General features: G+C 35.4%; 1 long non-coding RNA gene across 2 annotated transcripts in view; it reads right to left on the bottom strand.

Moving 5' to 3' along the window:
• Positions 1-20,567, bottom strand: part of LOC128315144 (uncharacterized) — a 128,909-nt gene extending 108,342 nt beyond the window's left edge. The window contains exon 1 of one of the 2 annotated variants that reach the window (XR_008297595.1): positions 18,095-20,567. This is a non-coding gene — a long non-coding RNA (uncharacterized LOC128315144). The remainder of the gene's footprint in view (positions 1-18,094) is intronic. The other variant, XR_008297594.1, reaches the window with a different exon arrangement.
• Positions 20,568-24,399: the final 3,832 nt, after the last annotated feature.

The raw sequence follows: 24,399 nt of genomic DNA, 5'->3' as shown, positions 1-24,399 counted from the left end.
AAAATGTATGTCTTCAACTTTCCTAAAATTTGAAAGATTATCATTCTGTTCATTGTTGTTAATAATAATAAAAATGACAATAGAATGGATAGCCTTCTGCATAAAGTAGCTTCCAGTTCATAACCAAAAGAAAAGATAAAGCCTTGGATAGTACAAACATTTTAAATAACAAGATGAAAAGTGAGAAGTGATAGGAAAAATCATTGGGGAGAAAAATTTTAAGGTTGAATTGCTTTTCTGAGTCCATTCAGATTCCTAAAGAAATTGTTTTCAAGGTAACCTTTGGGAAGCACTGCCCTAGTAATTTCTTCAGTGTCTTCTGTAACTACACTCTCCATGTAACTGAAGAAAATTTCACCTACTCCAGATGATTTAGGTCAATTAGATGTTATAAGTTATTTTGTTATTTTCCCAAAGAGCCTCAATCCTTCTAACACCCCAACCTTTGGTACCTCTTCTCTCACGTATTTCTAGCTGATGAATTTCTTTTTTTTTTTTCAGTGCAGAGATCCCCAGGATTGAATGTGCAATGTATTCCCAATGCTCTTACCAGAACTTAGTAAAGAGGAACTATTACCTTCCTACTCCCTGATATGATTGCTCTCTGTATGAAGTCTCAAATTGTATTAGATTTTGTTGCTGTATAATATTAGATTGTAATGCCTCCTGTGCCTTCCGTGTTCACACATACCTTACTTCAAATGTAGGATTTTCAGGAACACTAGCTTTCAGTTAATTCATTTTATGTGTGTGTGTGTGCATCTGTGTGTGTTTCTTTATGCTGTTAAAAGTTAAAGTGACTTTATTTTAGATATTATATACAAACATTTCTAGGAAATAGAAATCTTCTCATGGTCTCTGGTGTTCTTTCCAAAACAAAGATGGCAATTAGTAGACTGTCCATGTCTCATTATATGATGACAAAGTCATATTAAATGCATGTTAATTTATCTTACTTGCTCACTTACCCATTTAATTTCAATCTCCTTTGCTTAAAATTATAAATTTATTAAAATATATACTCTCATAAAAGTATTACACTCACTCCTGCTATTTCCTCAAATAATCCCCAAATATTTATTTTTTTTTAATATTTAAAGTTCTTAGAACAATAACATTTGCTGGTTTATATTATCCATAAATTTATCCAAGCAAATATGGTCTATTATTATACAGATAGTGTGCTAATATTGATAAAACAAACACAACTAAGACAAATCTCTACCCTCAATGAAATTACAAGTAAGAAAGATTTCATGAATACTATAGAGTAATTCATTGAGATACTAATTGTCTTTTTCCCCAGCTCTTGTAAGACATCTCCATTTTAGTTTTCTATGATACATATCAAATTACCACAATCAGTGGCTAAAAAAAAACACTTATTATCTTACTATTTCTGTGCATCAGATATCTGGAGTCAGTGTAATTAGGTTTTCTAGTCTGAATTTCACAGTAATAAAACCAATGTCACCCAAACTGTGTTCTCATCTGGAGCTCAGGGTCCTTTTCCAAGTTCATTGGCTATTTTTAGAATTTGTTTCCTTAACGTTTTAGGATGGAAGTCTCTATTTTATTGATAGGTGCCAGCTGAGGGTCCCTCTTATATCTCACATGGCCTCTCTACAACATGGTAATTTGCTCATTTAAGTTCAGTAGAGACTCATTTGATGCAGCTTTAAATTTCTCTGGTTTCCCCTGTCTTGGACCTCTAGACCTTCCTTTAAAATGTCTCATCTGACTAGGTCAGGTCCACTGACACTCAAGGAGACACATACAAGTGTCCACACCAAGGAGAAGGAAACATGGTGCCATCTTAGAAATCTGATGGCAACATCTTCATCCTAATAACATTGTTAAAAGCTTTGTTTTTGTTTTTGTTTTTGTTTTCCTCTTCTCAAGAACTTGTTAACAAACTTAGTGTTTGAGGAACAGAGACAAAATTGGTAGGCATCCAAAATTTAATTACTAACCAGACTCCTAGAACAAATGGAATTAAAAACTCCTAGAAGGTAAAAATGCTAAAGTTCAGAAATTATGGAAATGTGTCAACTTGAGAAAAAAACATTTTTGAGTGATTTTCTTGAGGCAAGAGAGAGAGGGTGGCTATGTGGTTTCAGTAATCATTGAGAAATGTCCCAGAGAAGCTATCAGGTGATTAGCCTGAATGAATTCTTAATGGAGACTGGATTTTAGACATCAGGCTTCTGGTCTCATCTAAGATACTGCCATCCAAGCTTGACAGAGACCAGTAGAACCTCTCTCAATGAAAATATCAGCAGTCATGAGGGTTGATTCAGGAGAGAGTTTGTCCTTGAGTGTGTTTGATCTCATGAGGATCTTTCCTGGCTTTAAGAAGGAAGTTCCTCTTTAACAGTCCTAAAATTGGATTTTCCCCTGGACAAGAAGTTGAGAGCTTAGAACAGATGATCTGGCTTCAAGCTACAGACATTTAAAAAATGAAACAAACACTTATTACCGCTATATATTATACGGTAAAATCACCCCTATCATATAGGAAAACCAAAAACATTATAACTCCATGTGATAATGGCTATGATAGATGTATGCATAAATACTTGTGAATACAGAGAGCTCTGTCTAAATAAAAATGGAGCTAAAATATATTCTCCAGAATGAAATAATAAATCTTAGTTTTAAAACTAAGAGGAAATTAAGGGATAGGTAGAAGGAATCATGGTGGACGTGGAGGTAATGAGGTGGGCATGGGACGGTCTTAACATCCAATTTCTTTATATTTCAAAAAGATGGGGCAAGAGGATCATATGGCCAATGGTGAAACTAGAATCAGCATCCCATTTTTAAGAAGTTTTCAAGAAACACTCCGTCCAAAGATAACTTCTATCAAAGGATGTTCTATTTAACCACTTTGCTTTTCCTTTTTTCTTTTTTTTCAGATTTTGAAAGGTTTAAGTGTTGAAGCCTTTCAACTATTTCTTATTAATATGTACCAGTGGGAGATATTGTCTTATCAATAAACATGTTAATTAGGCTTAGTTGACAGTTGAGAGAGGAAGTTATACAATGGGGGTCACAAATGCAAAAGCCCTCTAGGGCCATGCTGTTAACGTAAATGAGAAAAGCAGCCTAAATCCAAGCATAATACAAAATAGGCTTGAAGAGCCTCTGTGAACTGGGGACTACCTAACCTTTCTGAAGGGGCAGCTTCTATTCAGCATTCAACAATCACTGCCGTGTGAGAAGGCAGAATTCACAGTCCCAAGGTTTCCATTGTTTCTAAGAAAAGTTGCAAATCTAGATTAAAGTATAGGTAATGGTTGTTGATATTTTTAGCATGTTTCTGCAGTGCAAACACCAGGAAAAACATCTAACTATATAAGACTTGGAACCAATAGTGTATAAACTCATCTATAAAGCAATAAAACATAATGTAATTCTCACGAGTTGGGAGACTGATAGAAGAGTTTAGAATATGGTTGGCAAAGGATAAGCAGTCTGAAAGACAGAGAGATTGATAAAGAGAAAGGAAAACACCAGAAGTAAAGTTTACAGACTCTAAAAATGTGCCCAGTGCTGCACCTGCTAAGAAAAAAATGAAAAGTTTATTACATCATTCATTGCAACCCAACTTTTCTGTACCAACCTGTCAATGGATCACATTGCAATTGTGTCAGATAAGTGACAGTAAAATCTATTTAATCTCAGATAAAATCTAAACACGGTATCTGTTGAAGTGTTTCATAGGCACTATCTCATCCCCTGAAAAGAACAGGATTGGGGTATTGGATCAACCAAAAATGCTTAAATGCATTCCATTCACTCTGTGTGTGTGTGTGTGTGTGTGTGTGCATGTGTGTGCATGTGTCTGCCTGCATGCACACATGTTTATCTTCAATTTTCAATTCTCTTAGGAAAAAAATTAAACATTTGCTTTATAACTTTGTCTCTTACTATGTTATGTTTGTGGATGCTATGAAGACAAAGCAAATCATCTGTGCTTTTAACTGCAGTCCATTTTGGCAGCCAGAGTAAAAGTGAAATTCACTTTCTTCTTCCAAAATCATAGGAGAATGTGTTTGCCTAACTAAACATAATTCTTTAAATTGTACGCATTATTTGATTCATAGGATTGCAAATCAGGGGAACTACCAATGTTAACTCAGATTTGTTGAAAATACTAAACAATGTAGGGCTACATAAGTAAGATCCAGTTGGAATTATAGTATTTAGGCTAGGAAATCATAGTGTGGTAGAGTCCCCTCCCTAAAGAATGTGGTAAGAAAAGACATCAAGATAAAGGAAGGCAACCTAGCTAGTGACATCCCTCAAGATCCTGTAACATTAGACTACCCAGTCAGACTGTATGTCCATATGTTAGCCATATATGGGAGACAAAGAAGTTAAAAATGCATAAAAGACTATGCCATGTGGCATTTGGGGCTCAATTTTGTGGGTATGAACCCGACTGAGCCAGTGCTGGCACAAATAAAGTTGCTTCCCAGAACAAAGGCCTCGGTGTCAGGACTCTCTATGCAAGAATTCTGCTACAATAGTTTTCTTTTGCAGAAAGTGACTGTATTTTTTTTAATTATATGCAGGGCTTTTTAGAAAGGTCAGAGAAAGATGATTACAGGACTTCCAGGCTGGATCCTGAAGAAGGGAACATTTAGAGAGTTCCATTCATGTCAAAGATTAGTCTGTGCCAGTTTAATCAGCCATCTCACTTTCTACAGCACATTTATTGCTTCTGCTACCATAGATGATGTTGAAACCCTACTTAGTTTAATGCTTTCTTCTCTCACATCGAATCGAATATGCATCTCACTGGTGGATAAGAGAGCCATCTATTTTTAACATACGTTTTAGGTAATATTATTTTAATAAATTACATATAAAGTAGAAGGAATATGCTGATGATGTATAACTGATTTTATTCGTGTGCTTTGTATATGGGGGCAAGACATATATTAAAAAATGGTAGCAGAAGTGACACATTAACATTAACAATTTAAAAAGAAATAGGGGTGCCTGGGTGGCTCAGTCGGTTGAGTCTGACTTCCACTCAGGTCATGATCTCACAGTTCCTGAGTTCGAGTCCTGTGTCCGACTCTGTGCTGACAGCTCAGAGCCTGGAGCCTGCTTCGGATTCTGTGTCTCCCTCTCTCTCTGCCCCTCCCCCACTTGCACTCTGTCTCTCTGTCTCAAAAATAAATAAACATTTAAAAGAAACAAAACCACTCTAAGAAACAGTAAATTACTTTGATTATATTATTAGAGTTTCTGAGATCATCATTTTTCAAAACATAGGTTCAAACAACTGAAGAGGAGCAAAGGGAGACAGGGAAAATTCCCAAGGAAGTTAAAGAATGACTCTAGGGGGGCTGGGTCGTGCAGAAATTCGGCACTCATTTATCTGTCCAGTACTTTTCTTGTTACCTCCATGTTAGCTGTGGGACTCCCCAGTGTGGAAACAGATACTCAGGCCTCCAATCCCACAGACATATTGGGGATATTACAAATAATAACTTAGGTAACTTGGCTAAATTTCTGGCTTTCAGACTCTGCCTGCTTTCTTTTGACCCTAGGTAGACAGCTTGATAGAAATTATAGCCCCAAGCAATGAATGTTCTCAGCTATCTTGCACTCATTTTACATGGACAGAAGATCCATGCTCTAGCCCACTATGTGAAAGTGACTTTGGTCACCATAATCTCAATGGGGAAATTTTAATTAACAATTATGCCACAGAAAATGAACTCCTAGCCTTTTTTTTTCTTTTTTTGCCTCAGGTGTTGCCATCCAGCTGGTCTCAGGCATTAGGCCTACTACCTTACTGAGTTTCTGTTTTATTTCTGATAGACTGGGATGTTTAACTTATTTTGGAGTATAGTCTTGTCATTTTTTTCCTTTTATAAATAATTCATCTATTACTACTCTATGCTGAAAGGAAGGGGAAATTTTTAAACACATTTCAACAGCATCTGACTAAAAGGTTAACATGCTTTTATGAGAGGTAACTGCAAAGAAGTTCATTTCCTTTCTTGATAACTTAGAAGAATGACTTGAAATTTATGAGGGTTATATCAGAAAAATGTGCCTTTATGTTGTTAACTGTAAGATGGTTTCTGGGCAAAATACCTTGTTAAAACTAGGCTCAATCTGTAAATAAAAGAGGCTTAACATAGTGTGTTATAGTATATGCAATGTTAGAAACACTAAAATTCCCTATAAAGTTTGTTTCCACAATATTAATAGTATTAAGAATCAGTGGTTAGCCATTTAAAAATTTAAACATGCCCTGTGGCAAACACTGCAGGTTGCATTCTGCTCTTCCTTGGTAAAAGAATCTTGATATAGTTTTGGATACTAATGTGCTCAGGTAGAAAACGGCACCTACAGGCATCCTCGCAGGTACTGGTGACCATGTGACATAATTCTAAACATTGAGATATAAGCATAAATCTCCCGAGTCAGGGGAGGCATTTTCTTTTTCCTGATAAAAGGAAAAGAGTCATCAACCATCTTTACCATTTACCCTTTCCCTTTGTGTCTGATGCAGAGTCTCATGCCTGTATTGTAGCTGCCATCTTATTAACACGGGGAGAAAAGACAAGCTAGGAATAGAGGAGAAGAAAGACAAAAGGAGACTGGGACTGCAAGCAGCAAATCCAGCCCTGTAATGCTAACCTTCCCACTACTTGTAACACGAGAAAGACCAACTTAATTACCCACTTGTACCACTGTTAGCTATTTCTTGTCAGGTTTTTATTGCAAGCAGCTGAACTCTATCCTAATTCCCCTATGCTTTTATTATAATTAGTACACATAGGACCAAGCTTTTATTCAATACCCTATCTTTACATATAGCTTATGCATATCATTAATTTTACTAGGATGATAGTGTCAATTTTATGCATAATTGCAATCACTATTAAAATGGTCAGATGTATTTAATATCTATAAATATTCTTGTCCAGAATACAAATGCAAGTAATGATAGGGCAAAAAAATGATCATTTAATGTATATTGCTTTCTTTACCTCAGATAGCATGATATCAGAGAACAAAGTGGAGACAATGAGGTCCACCTCCAGATCTCTCTTCAAGGAAGGACTTGCTGCAACCAGCCATGTATCCTCCTGCTGTGAGATCCTTCAGGGACTGCCTCATAGCCAGCTGCAGAGATCTCATAGCCAGCATAGTCTCCATCCAGTGACTGAGAGGAGTCATATAAAGGCCCATGATCTTTGGTTCAACACGGAACAATCTGATGGGCTCCTCATCAGATGGATCAAGGACATGTTGGGCCTGTGCTGCAGCTTGACTTCTCTCTCTGCTCATTAATGTTTCCTCCCCCTTTCTTCCATTGGTGTTGATCCCTCATAATCATCTCACACCTTAAACTCCATCTCAGTGTCTACTTCTGGAGAACCCAAGTTGCAATAGTTGGCACTGGGAGTAATCCAAAAAAGCAGGTGATGAGATTTTAGAGTTGGATGATTCACTACCTGGCTGGCAGTGAGGACCCTAGGACCAGTGATAGATGGAACACAGAAGCCACAGGCACAGGATGGCAGTCCAATTCTTAAAACTTCACCAGTGATGAATTGTGAAACTATTCCTGTGTTTCTAGTGTATAACATGTGATGTGTTACGCATTAGAAATGTATTGGAGATTTAGTGGCTGTAGGGAGAAGGAATCGGATCACTATTCCTAGGGACCACTGGTGCTCTAGTGAAAGACAATGAAGAACTGAGGGTAGGTGACAGGGAACTTAAAACCAGCTATGACACCCAGAGTCCTCTTTACAAGCAAGAAAGCTGATCTCTTCTGGTGGGAGGGCAGAGGACAGAGGGCAGGGAATGTTAACCATAAAACTGGATAGGAAAGAGAGAGGTTTTTGACTTAAGGGCACTCTTCAAGAGACAATATTTAGCATCATGAAAAAGACCCCAAGAAATTTACATTTATACCAGAAAATGGTGTTAATTCATTACTTGTATGCCTCTTAGATGCATGGAAAATTGATCCTAAATTTCACTGAATGAACTGAAATACCAGAACTACCATTGCAAACACTAAGGGTTGGGATGATAAATTTGGGGGAATGAGATATGCTTCATAGTGTAGACTATGTGTGGTCAGAGATAAAATAGGTAATTATGACTCCCAGTGAGACCCATAGGTCACATTATTTACCCAGGCCATGAGAAATATTCTGGTAGAGAGGTACAAGCATGAATTAAAAAGTTTAGTGATGGTTCTCCTTTGTTGCCCAGGACTGGTTGTATGTAGGATGACCAATTCTCCTAATTTTAGTACTGAAGACTCTACATGCTAGGAAACCATCCAGTTCTAGAAAAACCTAGAGTTGTTCACCCAAGTTGATATTAGACGTTATTACAGAACTTAGTTTAAAGATAGCATGGGGATGATAGAAACATTAGAAGCCAAGTGGAGGCACTTAACTTCCAGAAGTTAGAGGGGGATCACAATTACTGCAACAACATAACAATGTCAAAGTTACACCCCATATATTCTGAACCACAGAGTTATGGGGATGTTTAATAACATATAGCATCACTGAGACAAGTAACAGTAGCTGACAAGGGTAATAGTAAGCAAGAAAAAAAGAATGAATGACTGGATTATTGAGGGCTGTGACCCCAATAAAAAGTTTTGATTCCATATATGGCTCCCACAGTTGAGCCATTTGACCACCTGGAATCCATCAGCTGAAGATGTGGCTGGGTATTCAGGAAGAAATATCCTACACAACACAGCAAGTATACAAGATAATGGTTCCGCCAATAATTCTCTCAAAGGGATGTATCACCATTTAGACAGCGAATTGTGCATTCAGCAAAAGGGGTATCCAGATCATGGAAACTGATGACACTGAATCTGAGAGGCCATTGATAGCCAGAGATCTGAAGCATTATCACGGAACCTTTAAAGTGCGACTACATAGGGCTGGAATAACAAAAGGAGTCTTGAACAAAGTCTGGTTTACACTGCATACCTTCATTTTGCAAAGACAGCCAATCATCACTTTCCTGGTACCCAAATATATAATTGGGACTGACATACTTGCAAGTTGGCACAATCCCCACACTGGGTTCTTACTCCATAGGACACAGGCTAACCTAATAAGTAAAGTCAAAAGGAAGATTTTGCAATTATTTATATCCAGCCAAGACAGTAAATCAAAACCAACACCATCTTCTGGGCAAGGTTTTGGCAGAAATTAGTGCCACCCTTAAGAATCCAAAAGGATTTGGGACAGTAGTTTGTCATATCTTTATCTGATTCACCAGAATGATTCCTGCAGAAAGAAGATAGACCCTGGAGAATTGTTGCAGACTATTTCAAGCTCAATGAAGTCATACCCTTGACTACAACCAACATTCTAGATGCGGTATTTTTGCTAGAGTATATTAGGAATAGTCAGACACATAGCATGAGCCATTGATTTGGCAACTGAACTCTTTTCCATTATTATCAGAATAGAGAAACAGTTTAGCATTCACGTGAAGCAGAGAATATATATTTTTATTTTTCTCCCAGACTATGTTTATTTTCTGCCCTCTTTCATAATATAGGACAAAGAGACCTGGACTGTCTGAATAGTTTGTTGAACACCAAATAGATCTTACACTGATGACGTATTGATTGGGTAGGCCGAGTAAGAATTGGATATACTAACGGTCATGGCAAGGCACATGCACTCCAGATATCAGGAGATTAGTCTTGTGAATACCCAAAGGGTTTGTCATATCCATAATATTTTTAAGGATCTAGTGGTCCAAAGCATGTCAAGACATAATCTCTAGAGTTATGTCCACCACTGCCGCTGGCAGCTCTAGGGTGTCCCTGTCCCTGGATGAATTGCTTTCAAAGATGGTGCCTAGAAGCCTGAGGAGGAGCTGGAGAAGGAAGATGATGAGGAGCTAGACGAGACTGTTGGAGAGACTGTGGAGTCTTATGAAGATGGTCCCAGAGAGAGTCATTCTGCAGAGGGAGCTACTTTGGAACTCCCCCTTTGTAGCTCAAAAAATGTGTAGGTTTTCCAGGGAAGCCTTGTGGATTGGGACCATTTCCTTCATGGTCTTGGTTCTTCCTGTTGTGTTTTGGATTGAGAACTTGCAAATGGAGCAGTAGCAACAACTGTAGTAAGGGCAGATACCTAGCAGGGAACACAAGGCTCTCAGGAGGAATGCTAGGGGCTCTACCTTCACTTCCTGGAAAGATCTAGATTATTACTGCTATATGATTTGTCTTGTTGGGGCCAGTTTGAAATTTCAATAGTGTTTGAACTACTGATTATTTGTTAGGTTATATATATATTTTTAATTTTGGCACACTGATTTATCTAAACCTGGTGGGGAGAATTCTCCCCAGTTTCTCACTGAGACTACCAACTTGCAACTGTGCCCTCCGCACTGTCCCATTTCTTCTGTCCTCCTTCTGATACCAGAGTACGGCTCTGCAAATGGTTACTCCAGCTCTGGCCACCCTACTCCTTTCACTAAATAATTTGTGACCAGAAGATCTCAACCTCCCATTGTGGCATAGGAACTGATGCCACTGGGAAGGATGTACCCCTGAATATTTTTGTTTTCAAGTATGGAGATGTAGGAAAGGGACACGCACACAATATGAAATGCATAATGTGTTACAGCTGTAGTGTAAAATGTCACTGTGAATTTCCATGTTGGAAAGGAGGGAGGGCTGGCAGCAGTTTCAAACACAGGATGAGGACTGTGGAGGACAAGAAAGGAGCTCATTGCCTTTGCCCATTTTGGCTAATAGACCTATATAAGTGTCCAAAAAAGAAACAAAAAAGTATGTGCTTATTTTTTTATATTTTAATATTAAAAATAGGGGTGTCTGGTGGCTCAGTAGGTTAATGTCTGACTGTTGGTTACCGCTTAGGTCGTGATTCCAGGGTTGTGGGATCAAGTCCCTCATCAGGCTCTATGCTGAGCATGGAGCCTGCTTGGGATTCTCTCCCTTTCTCTCTCTGTCCCTCCCCCACGTCTCTCAAAAATGAATAAAAAATTTAAAATAAGCTTTAATAAAGAGATTCTGTTACAAATATATATTTAAATATATTAATATATATACATATATATCAAAAGTTATTCCAATGGGAAAAAAAGACATAATCTCCACAGTAAAAGACAAATTAGTGCACTTTGCATGGCCAATTGCAAAGTAGGAAGCACAATTTCCTGTGGACCTTTTCATATTTTAGAAACAATAAATTTCACACACGGGAATATGTTCTGGTCATAAATTCAGCATGCTTCCAGCTCTGAGTGGGTCTTAAAGCAGGAAAGACCTCTGGAGTAGATCTAAGGTGTGGTATAAGCATCCCTGTCACTGGGCCTTATAATCTGGAAGACTTTGTGAAATTGATAGTATCAGTGGAGGGAAAAGATTCCATGTGGAGTGTGTAACAAGTCATATTAAAAGCATTATGTCACAGGCCCTGAATTTCTGAAGCAAGGCCTTGCAATCTCCATAAGAGAATTATATGCCTTTTTAAAAACAACTCTTACATGTCCCTAGGCCCTGGGAAGTATGGAAGAAGACTTGACCAGGAAATACTAAATGAATATGTGGCTGGAGCTAGTATTATGAACGGGGTCCTGGAGATCTACCAAGTCATGTGGTCATGAAGGTCTAGCAATAATCTATTGTAAAATAAAGTGGTAAAGGCATACACGAGAATAAGCAAGACAAGAAGTCACAAGCAGTATGGCATCTGCCACTTCCACAGCAGCACTGTTCCTTCAGTATGTGCCTGTGATTTTATGGAAGAATTCCATATGACCGGCTAAAGGGAAAAAACAATGAAAACAATTTAGTTTATATATAATTGGGTGCTTGGTTATTTCAGTATGTGGTGTTAATGGACATTGACAGAAGTTTTATAGGCCCCTCTGTCTTGGGCAACCCAATCCTGCCATAATGAACACATGAAGAGAGTGGCCACACTGATAGATATGGAGGCTACCAATGGCCAACATGATGAACCCATACTTACACTTATCAATACTGAACCATCTACTGCTGATGTCAAATGTACACCCTGCCAACAATAGTGAAAAGGGCTAAGCCTTTCATACAGCACAGTTTCTCAAAGACAGACAAACTTCATGGTTTAAATTGACTACATTGGGGCTTTTCCATCCTATAATGATACTTTATTCTCACAAAGATTGTCATATATTCCACCCATGATTTGGCCACCTTCTATGACCATAGAGACCAGTCAGCAGTATGATAGCATGTGAAAGTGTTTGCTTTTTTCCATGTGGAATCTTACATAAAAACATGTCTGACCAGGGAAATAATTTAATAGGTTGGGTGAGGGATCATGAACAGAAAATAAATATATTTATTATATCATGTACTTAAAGTTGTTACAGCATTGTCATGGCTGTTGAAGATATAACTGAAGTGTCCACTCAGAGATAATACTCTGTGAGGATGTTTTGCTATCCTCTAGCATGCAGTATATTAATAAAATCAGAGAACAAAAGTAATACTCTATCCTCAAAAGGAAAAATACATGGCTCTGGTAATAAGAGATATAAATAGGAATGGGCTCATTTATCATTATCTCCAGTACCTACTGGGAGGTTTTGTGCTTATCATCCCAACAACTCTGAACTCTGGTCTCTCATGAGACAGAATAGAAAATCTCAGCCATTTCTGTCTGACATAGGACATTTTGATGGGCAGTAGTCATTTGAGAGTTCTCAGCTAAGTTGGCCAACACTATGTAGGCTTATATCATGGCTTAAATTCTTCCTCTCCGATCCTTCCTTTCACTGCTATTTCTTAATATACATCTTACATCTGAAATTCTACTCTAGTATCTTCTGGAGAATCTAACCTGTTACAGAATGTTCAGTAATATTTTTGTGCATGAGTAAACAGAAAATTGAGTTGTTACAGGCATCTCCGTGGTGCAAATTGTGCAAAATGCTGTGCATTATACTGAAGGTGCAGTAGAGAACCATAGGCTGAACTTTGCTTATGAGATGACATGGCTTTTCCAATAGTCACTGTGGAATATACAACTGTATATCATAGGAAAAGAATGGAGGCATGAAAATGAAGGATGAAGAAAAATAAATAATGGGGAAAGTTGTAAGTATAACCCTGGAAGGCTTATTAAGAAGACTGTTCTTGTTTTAATATTTATTTGTTCAATTAGCATCCTGGAACCTAAAAGCTCAAGAAGATTTGCTTATACCTCTCATGGCTTCCTATAAAGTTATAAAAAAGTATAACAGTTGTGATTAATCTAAAGGGCACCAGTTGCTTTGAAAGTAGTAATAGAGCTATAGCACCATTTCTCTTTACATTCCAAGTCCTAACATCCCTTTCTTTCTTTTATTTATGTATGTATGTATGTATGTATGTATGTATGTATGTATGTATGTGTTTATGTTTTTTTTTGCACCTGAGTGGCTCAGTTGGTTAAGGTTCGATTCTTTTTTCTATTTATTTATTTACTTTTAATTTATTCATATATGAGAGGCAGAGAATGAGCAGAGGAGAGCAGAGAGAGAGGAAGACACAGAATCTGAAACAGGTTCCAGGCTCTGAGCTGTCAGCATATAGCCTGACGTGGGGCTCGAATCCCCAAACCAGGAGATCATGACCTGAGCTGAAGTCAGATGCTTAACTGACTGAGCCACCCAGGCACACTCAGATTCTCTTTTTTTAATTAATCAATTTATTTATTTATTTTTATTCTTATTATTTTTTTAATGTACATACAAGTTAGTTAACATATAGTGCAACAATGATTTGGGGAGTAGATTCCTTAATGCCCCTTACCCATTTAGTCCATCTCCCCTCCCACAATCCCTGCAGCAACCCTCTGTTTGTTCTCTATATTTAAGAGTTTCTTATGTTTTGTCCCCCTCCCTGTTTTATATTATTTTTGCTTCCCTTCCCTTATGTTCATGTGTTTTGTGTCTTAAATTCCTCATATGAGTGAAGTCATATGACATTTGTCTTTCTCTGACTGACTAATTTCACTTAGCATAAAACCTTCTAGTTCCTTTTCAATAAATCTTCTGTTGTGGGGTGTCTCGGTGGCTCAGTCAGTGAAGCTCAGGTAACGATCTGACAGTTCGTAGGTTTGAGCCCCACATTGGGCTCTGTGCTGACAACTCAGAGCCTGGAGCCTGCTTTGGATTCTCTCTCTCTCTCTCTCTCTCTCTCTCTCTCTGCCCATCCCCCACTTGTGCATTTCCTCTCTCTCTCTCTCTCAAAAAAAAAATAGAAAAATAACTTAAAAAAGAAGTTTTGTTGCCTTTTTTGAGGTCTTTGCTTTAAATGAACGCCTAGAATAATTTTCAGTTGAATATCCAGTATCCATGTGTTATAGATTGTCCCTCACACTATATTATATGAACGTTCTGTATGAACCTTATGAAGCTACAGAGGTACTGCAAAGATTTTTAAAAACACTAAGATAAGCAAAATTCAACCTCTCTTCTCCCCTGTTAAAGTTAATTTTATAGTCTCTTTTCCCTTCATGTTTCTACTATTAAAAAACAAAAACAAAGATTAAACAAACCACCATTGGAAATTTTCCAGGTTTCTCTCTCTGCTTTTCATCTATTCCCTTACTTCTCTGAATATAAAGTTCTAATAAACATATTTTTCAATTTTTATTTCTATCCACTTTATATTTTGTTTTGATTTTACTTTTTTTGAGGTATTGCTAACATACAGTACATTGAGCCAATTATATGAATGTGGCTTGATACAAACTTATTTTTGTACACACCAATGATATGGAACATTTTCAGAAGGCTGCCATTGTGTCACAATAAATAACCACCCAAAGGTAGCAGATTTTCTGACCTTTATCATCATAAATTTTCTCCTTTTCTCTCAATTTCTTTCCCACCTGCTTTTCAAATCTTTTCACTTTGTGTTTCATTCTAGTTAATATCTTCCTGTCCACCTTTTTCTTTCAGCTGTCTCTATTTAACTTGTCCACTTAGGTTTTAGTTTTAAGAATGTTATTTTCAATTCTATGAATTCTAATTGATTATTTTACAAATAGTCTTGTATTTGATTTGTTTTCTTCAGAGTCATTACGATCATTTAAATCTTTATTACTTATGCAGTGAGTTTGCCTACATATGTGTTTATATTTCTGGATCCAGGAGAATATACATTCTAAATAAGTAGAGTCTTTATCTATCTTGTTTACTGATATCTCCTTTGACTAGAACAGCTGTAGGTCATAGAGGGACTGAAGATCTAAAGATCTTTACCTCCTCTCGACTGCTGGTATATTCTCTTGACTTGGACCTCCTTGCTTTCTTCCACACCCAAATCCATTCTGCAATGCTGCCAGAATCATCTTTGAACACCCAGGTTACTTACTCTTCTGTTTGAAATCTTTCAAGGACCTTCCACTACTCTTAGAATAACGACAAAGCCCCACATAATTGATTTCTGCCTATTTCTCCAGCCTCACTTCCTGGGCTCCTTGTACCACATTAGTGACTTTAAAATCCAGTAAAATACCACTCCCCACATGTTGAGTAATCTTATCTCTTAATCACCCTTATGACTTCCTAAGCAGGGCATCTTCCACTAATATATTCTTAGAATTCTCATTAGCAAATTTTTTGAGAAACCCTGAAATACACAAAGTTATTTAACTTTTTAAACTAACACTTCTCAAACTTATCAATTATAGTCCCTTTTGTCATGGAATATTTATTAACATCTCACTAATAATTTACAAAAGATATTCTATTTCCATCTATAAAACTGCACAATTTTCAGCAGTTAGTGTGGAAAGAGGTAGATGTGATTCCATAAAGTAATTCAGAGATCATATCTACAGGATATATTAGAATATACTTGACATTCTTATCAGCCATCAATAATAAATAAAGTATAGTGAAAAAATAGGACTTGAAAGCCTTATGTGTTAGGATGATTATAATATAATTTTTGGTGAAATTTTAATGCACACCCCATACACACATATCTTTTTCCCTCATTTTGGCTACAAGTTCTCTTAAAACCCCTTTTGACCTTTCTGCTTTTTGCTTATTTTGAACTGATGTCTTCTTTTTAGGACCTAAGGCCCTAGAGAATGTAGTGTGTATTTGGATCCCTCAGAGTGACTGAAATCAAGTAGAGTACTACTGATATTATTGATAAAGTTAACAAAACAAAGCATCATACTGACATTTGTGAATCACCATTGCCAATAGACATGTGTAAAGGTTTTCTATCTTTAGCAGAGGAAAATCATGATATTGTGCCTGCTGTTCAAGGGAGTTGTAATTTTTTTTGCCCTTCAATAAATAGCCTATTAAGGATACAGAAGCCTGAGTTTTGAAAAACTTTTCTGAAGTAGGTGATTATTATCTCATGATGAATATCATTGTTTTGCTGTTTCTCATGACTTACAGTTGCTATCATTTCTTTTTTTAAGAGTATCTACAGTAAAGCATGATGATGCTCATAGTAAAAAAGATATGGGGTATGGATCCTGTTTGTTTTGACATTCTTCATGAATCACGAAACATCTTTGGGTGCATGGGTGGCTCAGTCAGTTAAGATTTTGACTGAAGCTCAGGTAGGATCTTGTGGTTTGGGATTTTGAGCCCCATGTAAGGCTCTGTGGTGACAGCTCAGAGCCTGGAGCCTGCTTCAGATTCTGTGTCTTCCTCTCTCTCTGCTCCTCCCCTGCTCACACTCTGTCTCTCTCTCTCTCTCAAACATAAATAAACATTATTTTAAAAAAAATCATGAGGGGCACCTGGGTGGCTCAGTTAGTTGAGCGTCTGACTTCAGCTCAGGTCATGATCTCGAGGTTTGTGGGTTCGAGTCCTGCGTGGGGCTCTGTGCTGACAGCTCAGAGCCTGGAGCCTGCTTCGGATTCTGTGTCTCCTTCTCTCTCTGCCTCTCTCCTACTTGTGCTCTGTCTCCCTCTGTCTCTCAAAAATAAATAAATGTAAAAAAATTTTTTTTAATCATGAAACATCTTATTATCTTTCTCTTCCTCTACTTCCTCAAACTTGAAACTACTTTATCTCTTGTTGATGACATTTTGTCTTATCTATTCATACATATGAATCTTTCTCCTGACTTCATATTATACTGGAAGCACTCTATATTCTCCCACAGAAGCCATGTTGATTCTAATACATTTCTTATACCTAACCTCTTAAAGACTCACTTACCTAAGTGGAAGGAATAGAAGTGCTTACTGTCACAGAGAATTTAGATTGACAAGCTACTAGATTGATAAGCCAGAAAGAATGAAGGGGGTCATGCAGGGCCCAGAGCAGAAGCAACATTTATGTTTTCTCATCTTACTAAATCCCATTTTTATTTATTTTTATTATTTTTTTAAGTTTCTTTACTTATTTTGAGAGAGAAAGAGAGTGAGCAAGAGGGGAGGGGTAAAGAGACAGAGAGGGAGGGAGGGAGGGAGAGAGAGAGAGAGAGAGAGAGAGAGAGAGAGAGAGAGAGAGAGAGAGAGAGAATCCCAAGCAGGTGCCACGCCATCAGCACAGAACCCAATGTGGGCCTGAAACTCACACTGTGAGATCATGACCTGAGCCAAAGTCAGACACTCAACCAACTAAGCCACCCAGGAGCCCCATAAATCTCATTTTTATAAGTGGTATAAACTGGATAACTACCAGTCAGATGTGCAAAGGCACTGATTTTTTATTACATAGCTAAATTTCCCTTAGGGGTTACTCATTTCTTTTGGCAACTATGGTGAGATAGTTAATTTTAAGGATTTATTTTCTTTCTTTCTTTCTTTCTTTCTTTCTTTCTTTCTTTCTTTCTTTCTTTCTTTCTTTCTTTCTTTCTTCTAGTCTAAATCTCCATACTTTTTGGACAGGCTATATAATCTAATTCAAGGTCTAACATGATTAACGTAATTCAAGAACTAGTTATGATTAGAAGCTTCCTTTCTGAATTTTTACTATATTTGAAGAGTTCTTCCTTTTTCTCCTCTATCCTCTATCTTCTGAACCATCACCTAGAGGAAATAGGGAAAAGTCAGGGGAACATACTATGGATACATACCATGGTGATAGGAGATCCACACCTGGTCTTGGGGTTCTTCGCTGGCTTTCTCTACTAATGTTTCCATCAAATCTCAGCTATGCATAGGTGGTGCCCAGGAGCTCAGTCTCTGCTATCTCACTTGCTCTCATTCATTGCCCAGGACATTCAGTGATTCCTCTGTAATATGACATGTGAGTGAGGCTTAGGAGATCTTGACTGGCAGCTGCTTGACCAGAAGGCTAACATCTTCACGAACCTAGATAACTTCTGTATCTACTCTAAGCTAGCCATTAGATCAACCACCTTACCATCGTAGTACTCCCCTTGATTAAAAAAAAAATTTCTGGATTTATCATAGGGTTTGCCATATAGCTGACTACGAGTGGGAAGTGGCCAGTCTCATAGTATCAAGAATCATCTTATATTACAGAAGTGATTATTAGGTGCATTCCTAATTTTGTGGATTGACCTAATATTTCTCACATGTCTCCTATCTACTTTCTTTTTCAACTCTTTTCTACCTCTCTTTCAATAAGAAGCTTTTCATTTAATTATTTTCATGGCAAAGCAAAACAATTGGCTCTGTTTCTTCCCACCTAGGAATAGAGTAGGAGACAATGATTGACACTTGTGTAGGGCTCCCCTTAACTTTGCCTATTCTGATATAGTGTCCTGATATAATATGCTAATATAGAACATCCTCACACGTTCCTACACAGGCCATGGATGATGAAAGTGGGAAAAATAAACCAAACATTCATTTCATGTCCCATGTTATGGCCACATGTAAATACTTCCACGCTCATCTCTATTTTACACTCTCTGGACATAATTAACATTTTTCACCTTGTGATTTACTTTTTACCATTGAAAGAGCAACATACTCTAGGAAGCCTACTTCCAAGGTAATTTTTTTTATTTCTTACAACATTTACTATTCACATGGATATATCTTTTTTATCAGCTCTTATGTGTTGAAAATCAAAATGAAAAGTTTAATCAAATGCAAATTGGACTGAAAAATATGAGTATACAATTATATCTCCCATTGTATCAAAACAAGAGTTGATAATTTGTTCCTCTTGGCAAGTTTTAATTGGAAAAACTGTGTGCTTAAAAGTATATCACCCTTACAATGTATCAATCATTAGTTCTTTATGGTGTATTTTCTTTTTTTAAATGCAAATATTGGGGGATTTTTTAATTGGTTTTCCTAAACCAATCCAAAAGGAACTCTTAATTCAGCAAAGAGGGACAAGATTTATATTGAGAACAAGTAACTATTGCTTTCTATTTTGTAGGTATTTGACTTTAATAGACTCTTGATTGGAGTCTGGCCTTCAGAGAGAGAGCCTCAGGGAAACTAAAATTATAAAGAATAATTCTTTGTATACCAACTACCTTGAAGAAAAGTGAACTTTTTACACCAAAACCTCAACTCAAAACTTCATGGAAAAACATAAAACTGATGATTGAAAACTAAGAACATCAATAAATCAATAATATCAATGAACTCCAAGGACTATTGCCAGTGGCACAAATTATACTGCTAATGGTAGACATATTTTTATGATTACTAATAGTGCCACCTTTGTCATAAATTAAGTTCCCGTGTGTGTGTGTGTGTGTGTGTGTGTGTGTGTGTGTGTGATTGTGTCCAGCTTTCTATTATCTTTCTTTGGTCTATTTGTCTATCCTAGGCTTGAAATCCTGTAATACAAACTCTCAAACTCTATTTTTCAAAAGTATCTTAACTATGCCTTGTTCTTTTAATTTCTGAATACATTTTAGAAATGACTTCTTAAGGATGTTCATATCAGCTTCATTCATAATAGCCCAAAACTAAAAATAACCTCGGTATCCATCAATAGAAGAATGGCTAAAAAAATGTAGTAAAATCACCCAATGAGATACTACTCAGCAACAAAAAGAGATAAACTACTTATACACAATGACCAATATGAATCTCAAAATCATTGTACTAAGTGAAAGGAGCTTTACATTAAAAAAGTGCATGCTCTATGATTCCATTTATATTAATTCTAGAACAGACAAAATTAAATTATGGTAAAAAATTTAAACATGATTATCTTTGGAGGAAACAGGAGTTGACTAGAAGGGGCCATCAGGCAATGTTCTACACCTTGGAAGGTTTTAGGGCTACACAGGTCTATGCATTTGTCAAACCCACTAAACATTCTCTTAAAATTTGTAAAATTCATTATATGCAAGTTTTCCATCAATAGAAAGTTGCATATAAAAATTAGAGGAATTGTACTAATGTCTTATTTATTTCCCAATGCTTCCAAAATAAAATGGATTGATGGCTAGCAAGAGGAATGTTTAGAGTTATGTAATAAAACAAGTGTAGTAAAGTATTAATAGAATCTAGGTGCTGAGTATGTGAACATTTGCTATGAAAGTCTTTTTACTTTTCTATACATTTAAAAATATTAATAACAAATTATAGATAAATACTTAATTTTCTATATGTCATTATGTTAGTTTCGATAAGTTGTAGTTGTATGTTTCTCTAGGAATTTGTCCCTTTCTTTTAAACTTTCAAAGATACTGTTATTAGCTTTATCCACGAATTATTTTAATATATCATTAACATATGCAGAGTCTAGAGTGAAAGTTCCTTTTAATTCCTAACACTGACTGTCTCATTTTTTATCAGTCTCATTTAGTCTTTTAAAAGAGTCATAAATAGCTTTGATAATTTTTATTAGGTGATTTCTTTATATAATTTTTATTAGGTGATCTCTTTATATTTTACTACTTTTTTCTATGTGTATATATTTATTTATAAATATATATAAAGTTTATTGATTTTGTGTTTTAAATTTTTCTAATATATGTATTTAAGGCTACATGTATCCCTCTCTGCTCTGTTTACCTTCCTACTGTGTTTAGATGTTATATTTCCATTATTTTAAACAATCAGTTTAAAATAATTTCATACCTCAGTTGGGTTTTTTTTCATTTACCTTGAGTTGCTAAAATCTCTATCTTGAGATTGAAACATATAATGGATTTCTGGTTATCTGTTCATTTAACTTTATTTCTGTATTCCATTTACTCCTAATTATACTCACTAATTTTAATTTTGTCTTAATTTTAGTCAATATATTAATTTTTAGAATTTCTACTTAGTACTTTTTCAAATTTATTTCATTTTATGGTTTCCAATTCTCTATTGCAATATTTAATTTTTAACATCTCAATGAATAAAGAAAGAATAGTTATTTTGAAGTTAACTGTTTGATAATTCCAATATCTGGATGTATCGATTATGAGAGGGATATATATTTTGAGAAATTGTAGAAATATTTGAGGTCCTGCACGATGTCATTCTCTAGAGAAGATTCCAATTTGCTTCTGATGCGTGCTCAAAGACAATAAAAAGGCAATTGTCTTGTCGGGGTTAAATTTTTCTGGGCCATCCAAGATGGTCACGGAGGGAGTCAGTCAATTTGAGTTATTTATTTACTTTTTTTTAATTCCCCATATTCCTAGAATTTGAGTTTTTAGGATTCTTTTCCAAAGTAATGAGGGTTCACCATGACATTTTTTGGATTTTAATTTCACACTATAACTCGAAGGCTGTCAAAAGCATTGCACAATCTTAATCCTTGTCTTTGAGATCAACATCCTCCAAAGGCAAAAATTGTCCCAATCAAATGAATAACTTGGATTTCTGTCCATTTTTCAGTTTGAATCAGTATTTATTCACTATCTTGTTTGTTTGTTAGTTCCATCAAGATGGCATTTCTAAAATTTCACGCTTTTCTAAATGTCCTCTGAAAAGGAGGTTGGTCTATGTCATCTAGTCTGTTATTCTTAAATGCATTTATTACAGTGTATTGAAGTTTAAAAATATACTGGATGCCACTGCTCTTTTTCACTGCTTTGATTACACAAAGAGTCTAAAGTACAGATTTTATAAATACCCTAGGCACACCATGAATTTGTGATACTTTCAGGACTCCCAGGAAATTGTGTTTATACTGCAAAAATTAGTTTTGTTACTGCTTCTACTTTTGAAAAATCAACTTAGAAGCTTCTGATCTTTCTGTGAAGGTTGTCTTTATAAAAAAGAAAGGAAGAATGTCAAACTAATGATGATGCACCTTCTTCATTCTTCAGTAGCCGGGAGAAAAATAGATTTGTTCTATTATCGTTTACACATTTTTGATCTTTTGACTCAGTGAGAAAGAACATATATATTATATCATAAGGGGTAATGATACACTTGTGTTTGTACATACTATGTATAAATTTATAGATACAGAATGTATTTACATTGTGTGTATACAAATACATGTACAATATGCATGTATGTACATGTCTGCCTATGAATGTGTGTACATATGTGTATGTTACTTAAATTAATATGCTAAACCATAAATATAAAAAGTTGGATAAATCAACATTTATATTTATTCCATTACAATTTTCAAGGAATTCATTTTTTCTACATTTATTTTGAAACATATTGCTATATTTTAAACAAATGACTGCAATAAAAACATGATTTGCCTATACACGTGTTGCAGTGTATTTTTAAACAGTGTATTTTAGACAGTGTTGCAGAGATTTTTAAAAGACAGGAAAATTTTTTAAATGTTGTATCATAAGCTAAATATTATGAAAATATGAAAAAATTGAGTTTTTCAGAATATTATGCTATTGCAGAAAAGGAAATTATGGATAAAATTATGGATTTACTTATAAAACAAATAGTCTTAACTTTATTTTATCAACATAGAAACTGATGTTTTTGATTTCTTATATAAATTAAAATTATTTGATATATGAAAACAATAATAATTAATGGTTAATATAAAAATAATACTATATTTTTCTGAGTTAGACAAGTTCATCCAGTGTAGATTTAAAAAATCTAAACATGTATAGAAACTAATCAAGTTAATTATACGATACTTTTCAAGGCTACCCCACATGGTCTTTCCACCTTGATCATGGTGAACCACTTTAGACCTTGGGAATATTAAAGCACTAACAGACAATTGTCAAATAATGTATGAAGTGTTTAATTGCTACTTAAAATGCCCTAAGCTATTTTATAAAATTTACAGAAGAGTAAACGGATATTACAAATAGTTTTAAGCTTAGCTCATTTCAAGTTCTTTGCCAGTCAAAATCATTTAAAAATTAAGGTAAATATTTCATAAGTAGAAAGACCAAAAACCATTAAAATGAGAATGGCCACAATTGATTTATTTTCCGATCTTGAGTTGTAACATTGATTCAATTTTTATTATGTATAAGGTACCCAAAATATAAAACTGCATTAAAAGTAATATGCACTTAAGATTTACAATACACATTTGTCTTTGATTTTTAAATTAATAGTAAAACGTTTTGATGATACAAGTTACTTTTAATTTTGCCACTCATCACACAAAATAACTATGGAAGATTATTCTATTTGTTTCACCATGAACTTCAACATAAATGATCATTATGTGTATTGGATAATACAGTTTTATTTTCTGCTTATTTTCAACCTCATAAAAATCAACAAAGAATACATCTTAACCAATCCATTCTAATTAGAGCAGAAAACATATCTCAAAATCGTTTACTGGTAGTTATTTTTATATATAGTGTAGATAGATACGTAGTTTAAAAAACTGATCTATTCCTGCTGTTAGGTTACAACATGGGATTTTGGAAATAAGAATTAAATACTTTAATGAGTCAGAGATTAAAATTTAAATTTCTTAAGAATCAAGTAAAGTTATTTTTCCTATGCCACGTAGCATCCAAAATAAGACATAGATCATATTTTGCATTAAAATTATATAAAAATGTTATTTGACAAAAAGGAAAGAGGCAAAAAAGATGCAAGTTTACTATGAAATAGTTAATAAGATGACTATTGATGACATCAATGCACTGTAAGGTTTTGGTGCAATTTATGAAATATTAAAGCATATACATGAATTGTATATGTGTATTTACTGTTAGAACAGTGTTATAATTTGTTTTATTTGTTGAAATTGATAGTTTATTTATACATTAGGTTCATGAGAAAGCTATTAACAGAAATACTTATTTCCCTAGAGAACCTGATTGTCTGCCCAGGCAAGACAGTAGAAAAAATGCAATTATGTTGGTGTCTAGAAAAAAATTTATTGATAAGAATTTGGTTCAATAATGTCATCCCATTGTTATTTAAAAGACAAAAGTTGGTAGTTGTTTTATAATAATTCCTGTAAGGGGTGTTTCAAAAAATGGCAAGCATAAGTGTGGTGAGAAATAACTGAGACTGGCATCTGGTTGACAGAAATACC

Source organism: Acinonyx jubatus, chromosome C2, assembly GCF_027475565.1.
Source record: "Acinonyx jubatus isolate Ajub_Pintada_27869175 chromosome C2, VMU_Ajub_asm_v1.0, whole genome shotgun sequence".
NCBI lineage: Eukaryota > Metazoa > Chordata > Mammalia > Carnivora > Felidae > Acinonyx > Acinonyx jubatus.
This window is presented reverse-complemented; position numbering and strand designations above follow the sequence as displayed.